At 38.7% G+C, this 17,523-nt stretch overlaps 1 protein-coding gene across 6 annotated transcripts in view; it reads right to left on the minus strand.

The window, feature by feature from the left end:
* RhoGEF2 (Rho guanine nucleotide exchange factor 2) overlaps nucleotides 1-17,523 on the minus strand; it is a 582,225-nt gene that overhangs the window by 476,937 nt on the left and 87,765 nt on the right. The window lies entirely within an intron of this gene.

Consider the following 17,523-nt stretch of genomic DNA (forward strand, 5'->3'; position numbering starts at 1 on the left):
AACCGATTTGTCAGATAAGAAGGTTTCCGTAATTACTGCCCCATTTTAAAAGCTAGGGCCTTCAAATTTCACCAAATGCTTTCGTATATAGCATACATTGTTGTCTGAAAAAATCATTGAGAGCGGTCGTATATATGATATATATCCCATACAACCGATTGTTCAGATAAGAAACTTTTCGTAATTTCTGCCCCATTTTAACAGCTACAACTTTAAAATTTCACCAAATGCTTACGTATATAGCATTTATTGTTGTCTTAAAAAATCATAGAGATCGTTCGTATATATTAGCTGTTTTTTTACACGCGTATACGTTTCGTTTGCGCGTGAAAAAAACGCCTATCCTCACTTAGATAATGCTTAGGAGACCCATCTAGCGGCTGTGGTTAAACAACTAGCTACAGCAACGGGATGTGCCGAAAAGCGGAGACACAACGCTCTGATGGCCATAGGGTATAACATATAGCTGAATCAGTTGCGATGAATTGTGGACACACATAGAATACATAGAATTAGTGTAGAGGGTGAAACAAAGACACATATTTCAGTTGCATCTGAGTATAATGTGTATTGAAATTTAGTAGGACAAAATTTATGCGCAGCAATTTCAGAGGTGTATTTAAAGTTTGTCGCTTAGCAGTCCATATCAAGTTTAAGCGTAAACGGATATACGCGTGTTAAAAAACACGGCTATTGTAATGAATTTAGTGAAACTCCGCTTATTTTACACCTTCTACTACCGTTCGTATCGCTAAACGGTTTAATAAATAACTCTAATATTCAGTAATGCAAAATGGCCTTTATTAAAGTACTTCACAATAACACTGATACTTCACAACCAATAGCTTGCTTAAATCAAACTGAATACGGACTACTCAGCTTCTGCTGCTTTTATACTCTCTGCCCAAATTTCTAGATGTTTCTTCTTCTAGAATCCTCTACCTGGTCACTACCCATACGCGCGTGTATTTGTGGTGTGTAACGATATGCGTGGGTTTTTGCGAGCGAAGTCGTAGCTGATGATACATGCGTTTGTGAGAATCTCTCTGCTGCTTGTATGAATGTGTGTACATGATGATTAATTTGTTTACGTACATGCAAGTGTGGCAGCTTGCTTTATTGTTGTTGTGGCTTTATTTACTTAGTATCAGATTAGTGATGTGAGTATCACTTACGTGTTACTAATATTCGTCACAATATGGTATGTATCCCATACAACCGATTGTTCAGATAAGACACTTTTCGTAATTTCTGCTCCATTTTAACAGCTAGAAGCTTCAAATTTCACCAAATGTTTTCGTATATAGCATATATTGCGGTCTGAAAAAATCATTGAGATTGGTCGTATATTTGGTATGTATCCCATACATCCCATTGTTCAGATAAGACACTTTTCGCAATTACTGCCCCATTTTAACAGCTAGAGGCTTCAAATTTCACCGAATGCTTACCTATATAGCATATATTGTTGTCTGAAAAAATCATAGAGATCGGTCGTATACAACCGATTGTTCAGATAAGAGACTTTTCGTAATTTCTGCTCCATTTTAACAGCTAGAAGCTTCAAATTTCACCATATGCTTTCGTATATAGCAAATATTGTTGTCTGAGAAAATCATAGAGATCGGTCGCATATATGGTATGTATCCCATACAACCCATTGTTAAGATAAGAAACTTTTTTTTTAACCTTATGTACAGCAAATGCATTTGTTGTTGTTATTGCTAGTCTTATGATTGAGCTTATATTTAATATTTTCCAAGTAAATTAAGTGTATTTTGACTTTGTATTTGCTGTAGTATTTTTTTTTTTTTCAAGTACATTGACGTGCCACGTTTGCGCCCAAGCCGCGCCGCACCACTCAGCAAATAAGTTAGTTTGTAGGTTAGACTCATTTAACTATTTGATACTCGGTTGGTTTCTTGGATGTTGACTTTTAGTAGCAAATTATCTGTTTCTTTATTAAATTAAACCACTGAATCACATTAAGTTACATACATACTTATTACATGTGAAGTCGCCGAACTCAAGTGAAATTATTGCATCGAATAAAGTATTTTTTACATAGCCGATGTACCTTTTCGCTTTCTTTCGCATTGCACATAGACGCCTGAGTGGAGTAGCATCCCGCTTCATCCCGCGTCCAGGGGCACCGCGCGCTAGAATTCCCGAAAGCTTGAGTCAACTTGATTGTGCTTCACACACCCTCTTTAGACAATCTACGACAGCATACCGGAGGCGAGTAGAGCATCTGCTGCCATACCTGTGTGAGAAAAATCGATTCCACGCTGTCGACAACAGTGGAGTAACAGCACCGCAGGAAAATAAACGGAACTAGTTCCTAAACTGAACCATTGATTGAAGCGGTCACATGGAGAGGTCGACTTTTATATACATAACTCAATTTCTAACCGGACATGGTTACTTTCGCAAATATCCTGCACAGAATGTTGGAATCCGTAGCGGCCTGCACTGTAGAAATTTGAGAATTGGAGCCGCACCGTCCTCGAATGCGAGCACTTCTCCCCTAGAATCCCAGATAGGCACAAATCAAACACTATCGGCTCTCTAGATCCAGAGACAACGGCAATGTGCACGGGCGGCTTCAAACTTAATGGCATTCTGGGCAGTCCTTAAGTATAGGGCTGCCAAGCTGTTGTAACGTCTTTAATCGTTTTAAGGTTGTCGAACGTAGAGGCCACTCGATATCTGTTATTTAAGAAACCTACTCCCGTGGCATTACAGTCTTACATTCAAGTTGCGATCAAATCTCTTCAAGACAGAAACAGTTCATCAAAAGTAACAATATATTGCAGGCAGTCGTTGGATGCGCTGACAAACTTTGCGCCCGAATAAATGAGATCTGAACCAGGCTCCTACTTTATATTAATCGTTTTATTTTTATTTTTTTTTCATCCATTGATTGGGAAATGACGGGCCCACTATCTGTAGGGAAGAAGACGAGATAGAGAGTGTTTACCAAGTACTTTGTAGCTGCTCTGCTTGGTCAGGACACGAACGGAATGTCTGAATAGGAATTCAATATGCGCATAATCTGTACGCTCGTAGAAGTTTACGCACTGTCTGGGATGTTTTAAGCCTCGCTTCGAAACTCACCGAGTTTAGGCTTCCCTTCTTCCCTGAACGGCGACTCACTAAAACCACTCTCACTAAAAGCAATTCTCCGTGCCTGGGACCGCATTTAACACCATTTGGGGCACGGGTGCGCGATACATGAGCTTCATGGATACACTCACGCTAATGCATGAGCACTAATCTTATCGTTTGCTGAGAAGTATATGTCTCTCATATGTGCTGGCCGTATCGCATCTATCGCCATGTTCCCCATCAGGTCATGTTACCCGGGGGATAGGTCGCCAAAGTCCACGCATTCGAAGACAATGTGGCTCCAATGGTCTAATTTCCACAGTATCAGCACAGGGTTCCAACCTTACCCATTCTGTGCAGTTATTTGCGTGTCCGGTTAGAAATTGAGTTATATAGAAATCGACACCTCCATGTGGTCGCTTCAGCCATGGGTTCAGTTTAGGAATTAGTTCCGTCTACATTCCTGCGGTGCTGTTACTACACTGTTGTCCACAGCCTCGAATCGATTTTTCCCGCACCAGTATGGCAGCAGACGCTCTACTCGCCTCCGATCCGCTGTCGTAGATTGCTTTTCTTTCCTGAGCGAGAACATATATCAGCATGGTTGCCGTAACGACCTTACAGCTTTTGTTGAGATCATGCGGTAAGCCGAAGCTCTTTTTAGGGCCCCTCTGCTTAGACCGAGATGAAGGCAATTCGGTGCGTCTGGTGTCACAGGTGTCACGTCGTCCGCGAAAAGGACGAGGAATGTACCTTGTGGCATGTCCAATCGAAGAAGTCTGTCGTAAGTCATGTTCCAGATATCGATGCCTAGTACCGAATCCTGACTGCTCCACCTGATATCTTCAGCTTCCTTTGGCCGTGGTTTCGTACCTTAGATACCGGTATCACAAGTATTCCCTCAAATTTCTAGCAGATATTAAGAGATCTCGAAAAAGCATTCTAATGCCTCAAGCATGTTGTCCCACCTGGCTGAGTTAAAAGCGTTCTTGACGTCTAGCGTAACCAGCAGGACTACAGGTCTAGCTCAGTGGGCCGCAGTCTCGGCTTTCATATTGCTTTTATCATTTCTGCAATGGCGTCTATTGTAAAGTGGCATATCCAGAATCCATGCAGTCGGTGAGTAAGTCTCCTTTGCCCTTCGAAAAAAGTTTGCTTAAAGACATTTGTTGTACATGGGCAAAACAATTCTGGGACCTCGATCAACCTCCTGGCAAAGCGTCCTCCAGTCAATAAGAAAAAGATCTGACATTTGCAGCTGTTTCAATTACGCTTTCTACAATTATGTTCTTGAATAATCTGTATGTCTGTGAGAGAACAAATTTGTTCAAAAATTTGTTGCGATCATGAAGGAGGCATCACCAAAGCAAAAAGCAAATATTCATGTCATTCAGCAATTATAAAACTCAGCACATCGAAAGAAAACTAATTGTTTGCGAAATAAAACTACAAATATAATTGCCTTTCGCTTTATGGATGCCTAGTTATGTTGGGGTCTCATATACCTACATCCTACTTATACAAAAAGTATACTGAACTCTTTTAATAATAAATTATTTTATTAGCTTAACTTTTCGCACATTTTTGTTATCGATTGATTGATTTTGTTTATCTGTAGCTCTTAATGTTATTTATATTATAGATTTTTGTTGTTGTTTATAAGTGCGTTATTGCACAGAACATTATATGAGCCGTACTAACAAAAATGTACCTGATTTCAAATATGTAAGTGGGAGTGAGCGAGTGAGAATTCTGGAGACCGAACCACTGCTTAAATAATAAAAATACGAGCCTGACCCGTGCGCATCTTGCGCAACCAATATAAAAGTATCTTATCAAATATCAACAGAAATCAGCTGTTCTATTAACTTACGGCTTGCGCTGCCATCTAGCGTACAATAGCAACTGCCGGCAATGCAGTGCAAATATTCACAATAGTGCCATACTACAAACAGATTTCCATGTGTGCTCACAATCATTTATCTTTAACAAATTATTTTAATAAAATATAGCTAAACAAAAGCACTACGACCAAAATTCCCAAAAGCTCGCTAATAGCCCGAATCTCCATCTTTACAACCAAAACTTTATATATAGATTTGGTTTCCAAATAAGAGCGAAAAAGGGCCCCTTCATAAAAATAGCAATTAGAAATAATATATAGGATAGTTTAAAACAAGTAAGGAAGGCTAAGTTCGGGTGTAGCCGAACATTACATACTCAGCTGAGAGCTTAGCTGGGTTGGTTTCGGAGATGGTTTATAAGTGGTTTTTAATTCCATACCGCATACGTTTGGGAAATATCGACCAAATTGTAGACCAAGGGTGACTTTTTTTGGAACGATTTTCCTTCATACTTTGTCAAATAAGGCAAAATCACCATGTAGGAAAATGAGCCTCGGGTTACCCTGGAATGTGTTTGTATGAAATGGTTATCAAATGAAAGGTATTAAAGAGTATTTTAAAAGGGAGTGGGCCTTAGTTATACAGGTGGACGCCTTTTCGAGATATCACCATAAAGGTGAGCCGGGGTGACTCTATAATGTGTTTGTACGATATGGGTATCAAATTAAAGGTATTAATGAGGGTTTTCAAAGGGAGTGGCCCTTAGTTGTATATGTGAAGGCGTTTTCGAGATATCGACCAAAATGTGGACCAGGGTGACCCAGAACATCATCTGTCGGGTACCGCTAATTTATTTATATATGTAATAAATACCGCGAACAGTATTCCGGGCATGATTCCAAGGGCTTTTGATTTCGCCCTGCATAACTTTTTCATTTTCTTCTACTTAATATGGCACCCATTTTACAAAGTTTTTTCTTAAGTTATATTTTGCGTCAAAAAACCAATCCAATCGCAATGTTTCAACCCTTTTTTCGTATTTGGTATAGAATTATGGCATTTTTTTTTTTATTTTTCGAAATTTTCGATATCGAAAAAGGGGGCGTGGTCATAGTCTGATTTTGCCCATTTTTAATACCAAGATAAAGTGAGTTCAGAAAAGTACGTGAACTAAGTTTAGTAAAGATATATCGATTTGTGCTCAAGTTATCGTGTTAACGGCAGTGGAAGGACAGACGGTCGATGTGTATAAAAACTGAGCGTCAAACTGATTTCGCCCATTTACACAGAAAACAGTTATCGTCATAGAATCTATTCCCCTACTAAATTTCACAAGGATTGGTAAATTTTTTTACAAAAAATTTTTTTTTTAAAAAGTGGGCGTGTTCGTCATCTGATTTTGCTAATTTTTATTAAGAATACATATAATAATAGGAGTAACGTTCATACCAAATTCCAACTTGTAACTTACCTTCTTTTAAAAGTGGGCGGTGGCACGCCCATTGTCCAAAATTTTACTAATTTTCTATTCTGCATCATAAGGTCAACAAGCCTAGCAAGTTGCACCGCTATATCCGTCTTTGGTAATGAATTATCGCATTTTTTCCGTTTTTCGAAATTTTCGATATCGAAAAAGTGGGCGCGGTTATAGTCCGATGTCGTTCATTTTAAATAGCGATCTGAGATGAGTGCCCAGAAACTTACATACCAAATTTCATTACGATACCTCAAAATTTACTCAAGTTATCGCATGTACGGAGGGACGGACGGACGGACATGGCTAAATGAATTTCTTTTTTCGCCCAGATCATTTTGATATATAGAAGTCTATATCTATCTCGATTAGTTTATGCCGTTACGGGGTACCGTTATGCGCACAAAATGAATATACTCTGTGAGCTCTGCTCAAGTAAAAAACATTTGTCTAGAAGTTTCGGTGTGGTAATATTAAATGGTGCCCGATGTACCCTGAAGGTTCTTCTTACAGGGCCAGATGTATATCCAGTAAATGGTCCATCAATATCGATAACACTCCCCGAAACCTTCGGAGAGTGTCTTTATCACTACAACAACAACAACAACTATTCCAAATCGCCGACTATATGATTTGTTTGTTATATATTTTTCTATAGTTGATAACTAACCTTTATTGTTGCTTTTTATGTTGTGTGTTGTTTTTGTTTGATTCTATTAATGGTTATGTCTACAATAATCGCTTGTGTTGACTTTGTACTTAACTCCTTACTGCAATGCTTGTGCTGTGCCGATTGAGTCGTTGTTGCTGTAGTCGATATACTCGGCACAATTATCGTAGTTTCCCTTGTACATATTGTGGTTATCTCTTAATTGGCTACATTAACAATTATGCTTATTTTTTTATTATCAACTTTTCACTAAGTGCCGTTAAGTTTTCCTTTGATTTCTATGTTAAATTTCATCATCATACATTCTTATTCACTTACAATCAATTTAAGGTTATGTAGATAACATACCGTTATATTGGCCATATATCGATAAAAAAAAAACGTTTTTTATGTGCCAACGACTGGAATATTGGGCGGTGAGAAAGCTCCAAGTCTGGTAGTGACTTTGTAGATGAGATTTTGTCACAGCGACTGAAAAATGGAAAAAAAGCTTTGAAGAAAATGCTCTGACGGAATCTGCGACTGCTTTCAATCACGATTACTAGTAAATCCAGTCACAGGTCTCGTCAAGAAACAAATTAGTTACAATAATTTGAACCAATGAGAAATTGATTTATCTTGCCCTAAGTAGCCCTAGATGTCGCCCTAAGTTGCGCGAAGCTTTAGCTATCAAAATATGAATCGATTAGTACGTGCTTTGTGCAGCATACTGCTACATAGGTCGATAGCAGCATACTGCGACATCTACCTGAAGATAGCAACGCAAATAACAGATTCATCGAGTTGTATTGTCGCACTTAGCTGTTGGGCTGTGAAAAGAGCTGTGATTGGGTCAGTGATTGCGAACTGCGATTTATACCAAATTGGTTTGTAACGCTGTTTAGTCACAGTAACGAATAACAATAGCTGCGACAGATAAGACACAGTCACAAATCAGGTTTTTCCAAAAAAAATCACTGGGTCTGTGGTGTGCTGGTTCAAAACGAGATATAGATTCCCTTAGAGTTCACTTCCAAGCTGCTCAATTATAAAGACCACGGGGAGAGCTTCGTGGTGATTATGGTTGATATACAAATAGTTAGTAAATTACTAAGTCGTTGTGAAGTTTTATTGCAATAAATTGGCAGTGTCCCTAAAACAACGCAAAGCTTTAAACAGACTCAACCCCACCAATGTGATTGACGCTTCCAATGCGCACTACTCAAATTCATTTGAGTGCCGTCGATAATAGCTACTCTAGTTCGTGCCCTTGTGGATGGTTTGTACGTTGATTATCATTTTCTACTCGACCTATGAATATGATATTGTAACGAATTTTGGGATATTTCGGTTATTTCAAACCTTCTTCTAACGTTCGAATCGCTAAACTGTTGAATAAATCACTCCAATATTCAGTACTGCAAACTGGTCTTTATTTAGATTACTTTGGGAGTAGTACTTCACAGTCAATAGCGTGTTTAAATCAAACTGACTAATCATTCCTTAGCTTACGCTGCTTTTATACTCTCTGTTGCCTCGTCCGCATATTTCTACTAGGGTCTAGACGAATCGCCATCTAGAACTGTTGTATCTCCTGCTTGGTAATTGAGCTATGTGCATGTGTATGTGTGTGTAACAACTTCGGCTGATGACTACATGTGTGTGAGTGAGTTATCTCTTCGTCGCCCTCTATGTATGTGTATAAATGATGATTGATGTGTTCATGTACACAAGTGTAGCTTGCTTTAATGTTTTTGTTATTGTGCCTTTATTTACTAACAGCTTAGTGCTGATAAAATTCGCCACAATATTGAACTGTAGGCACCAGAAGAACAGCAAAGAGTCAGCGCATTTGCGCCTTGGCAACCAAGTCACTGTTGGCAGCCATAGTTTAGAAATAGTGAAGGACTTCGTTCATTTGGGAACAAGTATTAACACAAACAACAACTTCAGTTTCGAAATGCAGCGAAGAGTCACTCTTGCCAACAAATGCTACTTTGGACTGAATAGGCAAATGAAAATTAAATTCCTCTCTCGGCAAATGAAAATCATGCTCTACAAGTCACTTATCGTACCCGTCCTGCTATATGATGCAGAAGCATGAACCATGACAACATCAACATTCTCAAGTCTCCTGGAGGCAGCACTTGGGGCAAAAATAACTAACTAAAACAAACACACTGGAAGAAACTGCAGGCCTGTCAAAACAGCGCGAGCAGAACTGTGACGGAATGTCTTCTTATGTCTCCGGGACATCATCTACGCAGTGAGGCGAGAGTACTCCCCATAAATGAAAAGGATGAAGTACCAAACAAACAGAGTCTGTTGAATAGAAGCCTGAGCATCCCAACAGACAACTGATTGAAGAGGCCCGCCTTAAAAGAACTTAAGAAGTCATCTCCATAAGCCTTATGAAGAAATTTGACACTCAGGAATTCAAACGTATAAAAAGAAGCACAAAAATGCCATCGGAGATATCACAAAAAGTCGTCACAGTACTATATCCGGTGAACCGCGTTCTCAAAGACAAATACCCTAAATCGCAGTGACGGAAAGCGACCTCCGTAGGGAGACGCGTGTCACTCTTGATTCACCTCATTTTAGATACTGTAATAGCTTTAGCTCTTACTTGTGCAGAATCAACACCGACATAACCAATGTACGTCCCGTTTGTAACGTTTCCCCACATGACACTAATTATCTTTTCAAGCAACGCCTCCAACACCCTTATGTCTCTGGTCCAACACTGTTGAAACAGCAAATTTCCTCGGAGTTCCGTACGAGGATATTTATGACAATTTGTGAGTGGTCGCACCTATTGCATGAGGCTAAGTACTGCAAAACTGATGCTCCGGTTGAAAAGATATTGTTGTTGTTGTTGTATTAACAGTGCTTCGCCCCATTCAATGGGCACGACCACTCACAAATTGTCATCAAAATCTTCTAACGGAAGTCCTAGGAAACTGGCTGTTTCAACAGGGGCGGACCATAGGGAGATGGGTGTTAGAGGCGTAGGTTCCACATTACAATTGAAAAGATGGTTGGTGTCATGTGGGGACACATCACATGCAGGACATACATTACGTATGTCGGGGTTGATTCTGGATAAGTAAGAGTTTAACCTGTTATAGTAGCCAGAACGAAGTTGGGCCAGGGTCACTCCTGTTTCCCTTGGTAGTATGCTTTCTTCTTCTGCGAGGGTGGAATATTGCATGTTGATAACGGGGTTCACCGCGCGAGTCCTCACAAAGGTGTTTACCGATTCTGTGTGGATTTGGCCAAGGGCCTGCTTATGCTTGCCTAGATCAAACCGCTGTGTAGGCAGGTGCCGGATCTCGTCATAGTGCTTTAGATGTCCCCTTAATCCCTGCGGAGGCGGTGCTAAATCAAGCAGTTGTTTGCTACGATGTCCTGGTTTGTGACAATTAAGCAAAAACTGCTTGTTCAGCATTTCGTTGTGCTCTTTAATATTGAACTGTTTGGCCTCACTACGTAGATGGTGTTCGGGAGTCATAAGGAGACATCCGGTGGCAGTTCTGATTGCAGTATTTTGTATTTTTAAGGTATTCTTATCGGAACTCGCCTATGGAAGCAGAGGAAGAGGCCGTCCCCACGCAAAGACCAGGTGGATACGAAAAGATTTAAGCTCCCTACGTGGGACCAATTGGCCCCAGCTACTAGCCCAAAGAAGGAGCAACTAGCACACCTTGTTTAACGGCTATAACCGTTTAAGCAGTCAAGCGCCAATTAAGTAACCGTTCCCTTGAGCCGTATATTCAAAAAACGCTCTCCATTTCTGTACCCCTCACACCCTAATCCATATGTGGCCTCTAAAAAGCTCAAATTACTTAAAAGGCTTCTGTAATATTAAACTTTGACTTGATTTCATTAATTTTAATAAATTTTTGTTGTTGTTATTTTCACATAGTTCATCTTGGCTTGCATATCGTGTGTGTGTTTGTATGTAAATTAGGGTGGGTCGATTTGTATGGACTAAAGTTAACCGATATCGCGCCATCGATTTTTCGATACGATTTGGCCTCTGATTTTTAAGGTTTTTTACATGACCTACTAAAAAAAACGTTTTTTTTTTTCAAAAAACTGTTATCTCCAACGTTTTTAGCGGACATTTTTGTGCGGAAAGGGTAGACATGAAAATTTTTTTAGTAGGTCATGAAAAACGTTAAAAATCAAAGTCGAAAAAAAGTCAAAACAATTAAATTTCGCAGGCACGAAAATTATTTTTTTTGTTTGGGTATACGTAGTGGAACTTTTTTGCCTTAGCCCAAACCCTATCAAAAAATCGATGGCGCGATATCGGTTACTAAATCGACCCACCCTAATGTATATACGTGTTAGGTATTTATATTTAGTATCCACTTTCCATTGTCCGGCGTAGTTTTGCTTTCTCTTCACCAACAGCTCTAATGCGGCAGTTACTCACGAACGTACGTAGAAAAAACGTGTCAGCTGACACGACCTATCTTATGAGTGTGCAATGTAAACGAAAACTCACCGACGTGCAACGCCCGTACGTACGTAGCCCGGAACGTAGAAATCAAAACAATTTTGATTTTTTCCGTATGAACGTGTCAGCTGATCGCTCTCTCACTAGACAGAGTTGCCTAGTAAACTTTTGTGCGCTAATTTTTGACCGGTTGCAGTTTTATGCAAAAACACCTAATTAAAGTTTGAAAAATTGTGAAAATAATTCGAAATAATTATGTAAAAGTGCTGATTATAAATATGTAATCTATTTATACGTATTTAATATGTATTCCGGCCTTTTACAATATCAAAAATTAAATTGGAAAAAGTTGATGTTTCCATAAGCATACATGCAAAATGGTCAATGGCAACAGTGCTTATCTGTAAACAATACACACACAAATATGTTATGTACATGTACACAGACGCATACATTGATTCCTACGGGCTTGAGAGTTCGGTCAAACGTGCTTCGTACGACAAACGTCGTTACGTACGGCACACGTCGGTGGGTAACTACCGCATAACAGTTAGTTATGCGGCCAAAGCCATAAAGTACACATTTTTGCGTGGGTCGAACAAAAAAAAATCAAAACCAAAATAAAAAACAAACAAAAAAAATTATTATTTTCTTTGGCTGTTCGCACCCTGTCTTCAATGGCTTCAATGAATTGTCTTTGTTTTACAAGTTTCGGCGGTTACTGGGCAGCGGTTTTGAGTGGCTTATTGAGCTTTACTTGTTTTGTGGTTTTTTATACTCAGTTGAGCAGAGCTCACAGAGTATATTAACTTTGATTGGATAACGGTTGGTTGTACAGGTATAAAGGAATCGAGATAGATATAGACTTCCATATATCAAAATCATCAGTATCGAAAAAAAATTTGATTAAGCCATGTCCGTCCGTCCGTCCGTCTGTCCGTTAACACGATAACTTTAGTAAATTTTGAGATATCTTGACGAAATTTGGTATGTAGGTTCCTGAGCGCTCATCTCAGATCGCTATTTAAAATGAACGATATCGGACTATAACCACGCCCACTTTTTCGATATCGAAAATTTCGAAAAATCGAAAAATTGCGATAATTCATTACCAAAGAGGGATAAAGCGATGAAACTTGGTAGGTGGGTTCAGCTTATGACGCAGAATAGAAAATAACTAAAATTTTGGACAATGGGCGTGGCACCGCCTACTTTTAAAAGAAGGTAATTTAGAAGTTTTGCAAGCTGTAATTTGGCAGTCGTTGATGATATCATGATGAAATTTGGCAGGAACGTTACTCCTATTACTATATGTATGCTTAATAAAAATTAGCAAAATCGGAGAACGACCATGCCCACTTTTAAAAAAAATTTTTTTTAAGTGAAATTTTTACAAAAAATTTAATATCTTTACAGTATATAAGTAAATTATGTCAACATTCAACTCCAGTAATGATATGGTGCAACAAAATACAAAAATAAAAGAAAATTTCAAAATGGGCGTGGCTCCGCCCTTTTTCATTTGATTTGTCTAGGATACATTTAATGCCATAAGTCGAACAAAAATTTACCAATCCTTGTGAGGTTTGGTAGCGGCTTAGATTCTAGGACGATAACTGTTTTCTGTGAAAAAGGGCGAAATCGGTTGAAGCCACGCCCAGTTTTTATACACAGTCGACCGTCTGTCCTTCCGCTCGGCCATTAACACGATAACTTGAGCAAAAATCCATATATCGTTACTAAACTCAGTCCACATAAGTATCTGAACTCACTTTCTATTGGTAAAAAAAATGGCCGAAATCTGACTATGACCACGTCCACTTTTTCGATATCGAAAATTACGAAAAATGAAAAAAGTGCCATAATTCTATACCAAATACGAAAAAAGGGTTGAAACATGGTAATTGGATTGGTTTATTGACGCAAACCCTGCAAAAATCGTTGGACCATATGGTCCACTGGAGTACTTACCATTATACTCCACTGTAATGCAGCGATGGACCAACTCATGTTTCTACACGAACATGTTGTAAGCTCATCATTGCTCGTTTTTAACGATTGTAATCACTACACGATGTTTATTCGACTGTGGGTACTCCATGGATTACTCTGATGTAATGCGGAGCTGGAGTATATGGTCCGGTCCTTGGACATCGGAATGTTAATTGGACCATATTTTTTGTATGAATTGTGGTTAATTTTGGAGCACTCGCTTGGTCCATAGCGAGTACTCCATACATGAGGTCTCTTAAGCTAGCCCAACCTTTTCAGCCCAATCAAAAAACGAGACCGTACTAAATTGCACAACATTTATTACTAATTTAGTACCGATTAATTAAATTTATTACCCTTGTATTTTAAAAAATATCGAGGGTTGGGCTAGCTTAAGTTTAAGCCAGCCCAACCCATATGCACAATCAAAAAACGAGACCGTACTAAACTGCTCAACATTTATTACTAATTTAGTACCGGTTAATTAAATTTATTACCCTTGTATTTTAAAAAATATCGAGGGTTGGGCTAGCTTAAGTTTAAGCCAACCCAACCCATATGCACAATCAAAAAACGAGACCGTACTAAACTGCACAACATTTATTACTAATTTAGTACCGATTAATTAAATTGTTTACCCTTGTATTTTAAAAAATATCGAGGGTTGGGCTAGCTTAAGTTTAAGCCAACCCAACCCATATGCACAATCAAAAAACGAGACCGTACTAAACTGCAAAACATTTATTACTAATTTAGTACCGGTTAATTAAATTTATTACCATTGTATTTTAAAAAATATCGAGGGTTGGGATAGCTTAAATTTAAGCCAACCCAACCCATATGCACAATCAAAAAACGAGACGGTACTAAACTGCAAAACATTTATTACTAATTTAGTACCGGTTAATGAAATTTATTACTCTTTTATTTTAAAAAATATCGAGGGTTGGGCTAGCTTAAGTTTAAGCCAACCCAACCCATATGCACAATCAAAAAACGAGACCGTACTAAACTGCACAACATTTATTACTAATTTAGTACCGATTAATTAAATTTATTACCCTTGTATTTTAAAAATATAAATAAATGTTGTGCAGTTTAGTACGGTCTCGTTTTTTGATTGTGCATATGGGTTGGGCTGGCTTAAACTTAAGCTAGCCCAACCCTCGATATTTTTTAAAATAAAAGAGTAATAAATTTAATTAACCGGTACTAAATTAGTAATAAATGTTTTGCAGTTTAGTACGGTCTCGTTTTTTGATTGTGCATATGGGTTGGGCTGGCTTAAACTTAAGCTAGCCCAACCCTCGATATTTTTTAAAATACAAGGGTAATAAATTTAATTAATCGGTACTAAATTAGTAATAAATGTTGTGCAGTTTAGTACGGTCTCGTTTTTTGATTGTGCATATGGGTTGGGTTGGCTTAAACTTAAGCTAGCCCAACCCTCGATATTTTTAAAAATACAAGGGTAATAAATTTAATTAATCGGTACTAAATTAGTAATAAATGTTGTGCAATTTAGTACGGTCTCGTTTTTTGATTGGGCTGAAAAGGTTGGGCTAGCTTAAGAGACCTCCATACATGCATGCATGGAGTACTCGCGATTTTTGCAGGGAAATAAACCTTTAGAAAAACCCTTTGTAAAATAGGTGTGACACCTACCATATTAAGTAGAAGAAAAAGAAAAAGTTCTGCAGGGCGAAATCAAAAGCCCTTGGAATCATGCCAGGATTACTGTTCGTGGTATTACATATATAAATAAATTAGCGGTACCCGACAGATGATGTTCTGGGTCACCCTGGTCCACATTTTGGTCGATATCTCGAAAACGCCTTCACATATACAACTACCACCACTCCCTTTTAAAATTCTTATTAATACATTTAATTTGACACCCATATTGTACAAACACATTATATAGTCACCCCTGGTCCACCTTTATGGCGATATATCGAAAAGGCGTACACCTATAGAACTAAGGCCCACTCCCTTTTAAAATACTCATTATCACCTTTCGTTTGATACCCATAATGTACAAACGCATTCTAGAGTCAACCCTGGTCCACCTTTATAACGATATCCCGAAAAGGCGTCCACCTATAGAATTGCGGCCCACTCCCTTTTAAAATACTCGTTAACACCTTTCATTTGATACCCATATCGTAAAAACATTCTAAAGTCACCCCTGGTCCACCTTTATGGCGATATCTCGAAAAGGCGTCCACCTATAGAACTAAGGCCCCCTCCCTTTTAAAATACTCATTAACACCTTTCATTTGATACCCATATCGTACAAACGCATTCTAGAGTCATCCCTGGTCCACCTTTATATCGATATCGCGAAAAGGCGTCCACCCATAGAACTAAGGCCCACTCCCTTTTAAAATACTCATTAACACCTTTCGTTTGATACCCATAATGTACAAACGCATTCTAGAGTCAACCCTGGTCCACCTTTATAACGATATCCCGAAAAGGCGTCCACCTATAGAATTACGGCCCACTCCCTTTTAAAATACTCGTTAACACCTTTCATTTGATACCCATATCGTAAAAAAATTCTAAAGTCATCCCTGGTCCACCTTTATAACGATATCCCGAAAAGGCGTCCACGTATAGAACTAAGGCCCACTCAGTTTTAAAATACTCATTAATACCTTTCATTTGATACCCATATCGTACAAACAAATTCTAGAGTCACCCCTGGTCCACCTTTATGGTAATATCTCGAAAAGGCGTCAACCCATAGAACTAAGGCCCACTCCCTTTTAAAACACTCATTAACACCTTTCGTTTGATACCCTTATTGTACAAACGCATTCTAGAGTCACCCCTGGTCCACCTTTATAACGATATCCCGAAAAGGCGTCCACCTATAGAACTATGGCCCTTTCCCTCTTAAAATACTCTTTAATACCTGCCATTTGATACGCATGTCATACAAACACATTCCAGAGTTACCCTAGGTTCATTTTCCTACATGGTGATTTTCCCTTATTTTGTCTCCATAGCTCTCAACTGAGTATGTAATGTTCGGTTACACCCGAACTTAGCCTTCCTTACTTGTTTTTTGTTCGATTTAAGGTTGAGAAAAAAAAACTGGCTTTGTTTTTTTAACTTTGTTTTTGTTGTTTATTTATTTTCAGAAGTGCTTCGTGATGTCTTCACCTTTTGACGCTAACACCGTTACATTCATATCTTCATGTTTGTTTATCAACCTAAAGCCCTTCAAATGGAAAATTTAGTAAAATTTGTGTGACGACTTTTTTTTGGACTTGCGCCAATAGGCGTGTATAGTAATGTTCGCAACTAAATATAAACAACAACAACAACAGATTTCACATATGAAGATACCTTTTGAAACCCCTGCAGGTAAAGCTTAAAACTTTTTGGCTTTTGCAAGCCATAAGTTCAAGATAATTTTAGGCTGAAGACCGGCGAGCTGCAAATTTGTCGTGGTTAAAGTACAGAAAATCTAAGATACCGTTAGACTTTTATGGATGAAGAATTCAATGAGCTGCCGCCTAAGACTTGAGGAAAGCTTTGATGAAAGTTGATCTCCTTCAGCAGCTCAATTCTATATGGACCGATTGTGTGTGTTTAAAGACGTCTTAACGAGGGATGCTAAGTTCTACTAAACCGCATTCCGAATAATCATAAAATGCGATGTAGATGTTGGAAGCATAAAAGTCATGGTGACTTAAGTTAGCAGGATGCCAGATATAATCCGTACCACGATATAAGGGTTGGTCTCATAAAGGTTACAAGTTAGGTTAGATTGAGAAGGCGGGGATGGGTGCTGCCCAAACTTTCACAAGGAAACCTTTTTGTCCATTTCGAACTGCCTTGAGGAGTACCGAGTGTGGGCACATTAGTCTAACCAGTTAGGTTAGGTTGAACTGGCCGGTCAATAAAGACCTCACATAGACTAAATGTGTCCACAGTGTTGCCAGAATTTGTTTGACGACCAAAGGGAATGACCCCA

This window comes from Eurosta solidaginis, chromosome 3 (genome assembly GCF_040869045.1).
Source record: "Eurosta solidaginis isolate ZX-2024a chromosome 3, ASM4086904v1, whole genome shotgun sequence".
Lineage (NCBI taxonomy): Eukaryota > Metazoa > Arthropoda > Insecta > Diptera > Tephritidae > Eurosta > Eurosta solidaginis.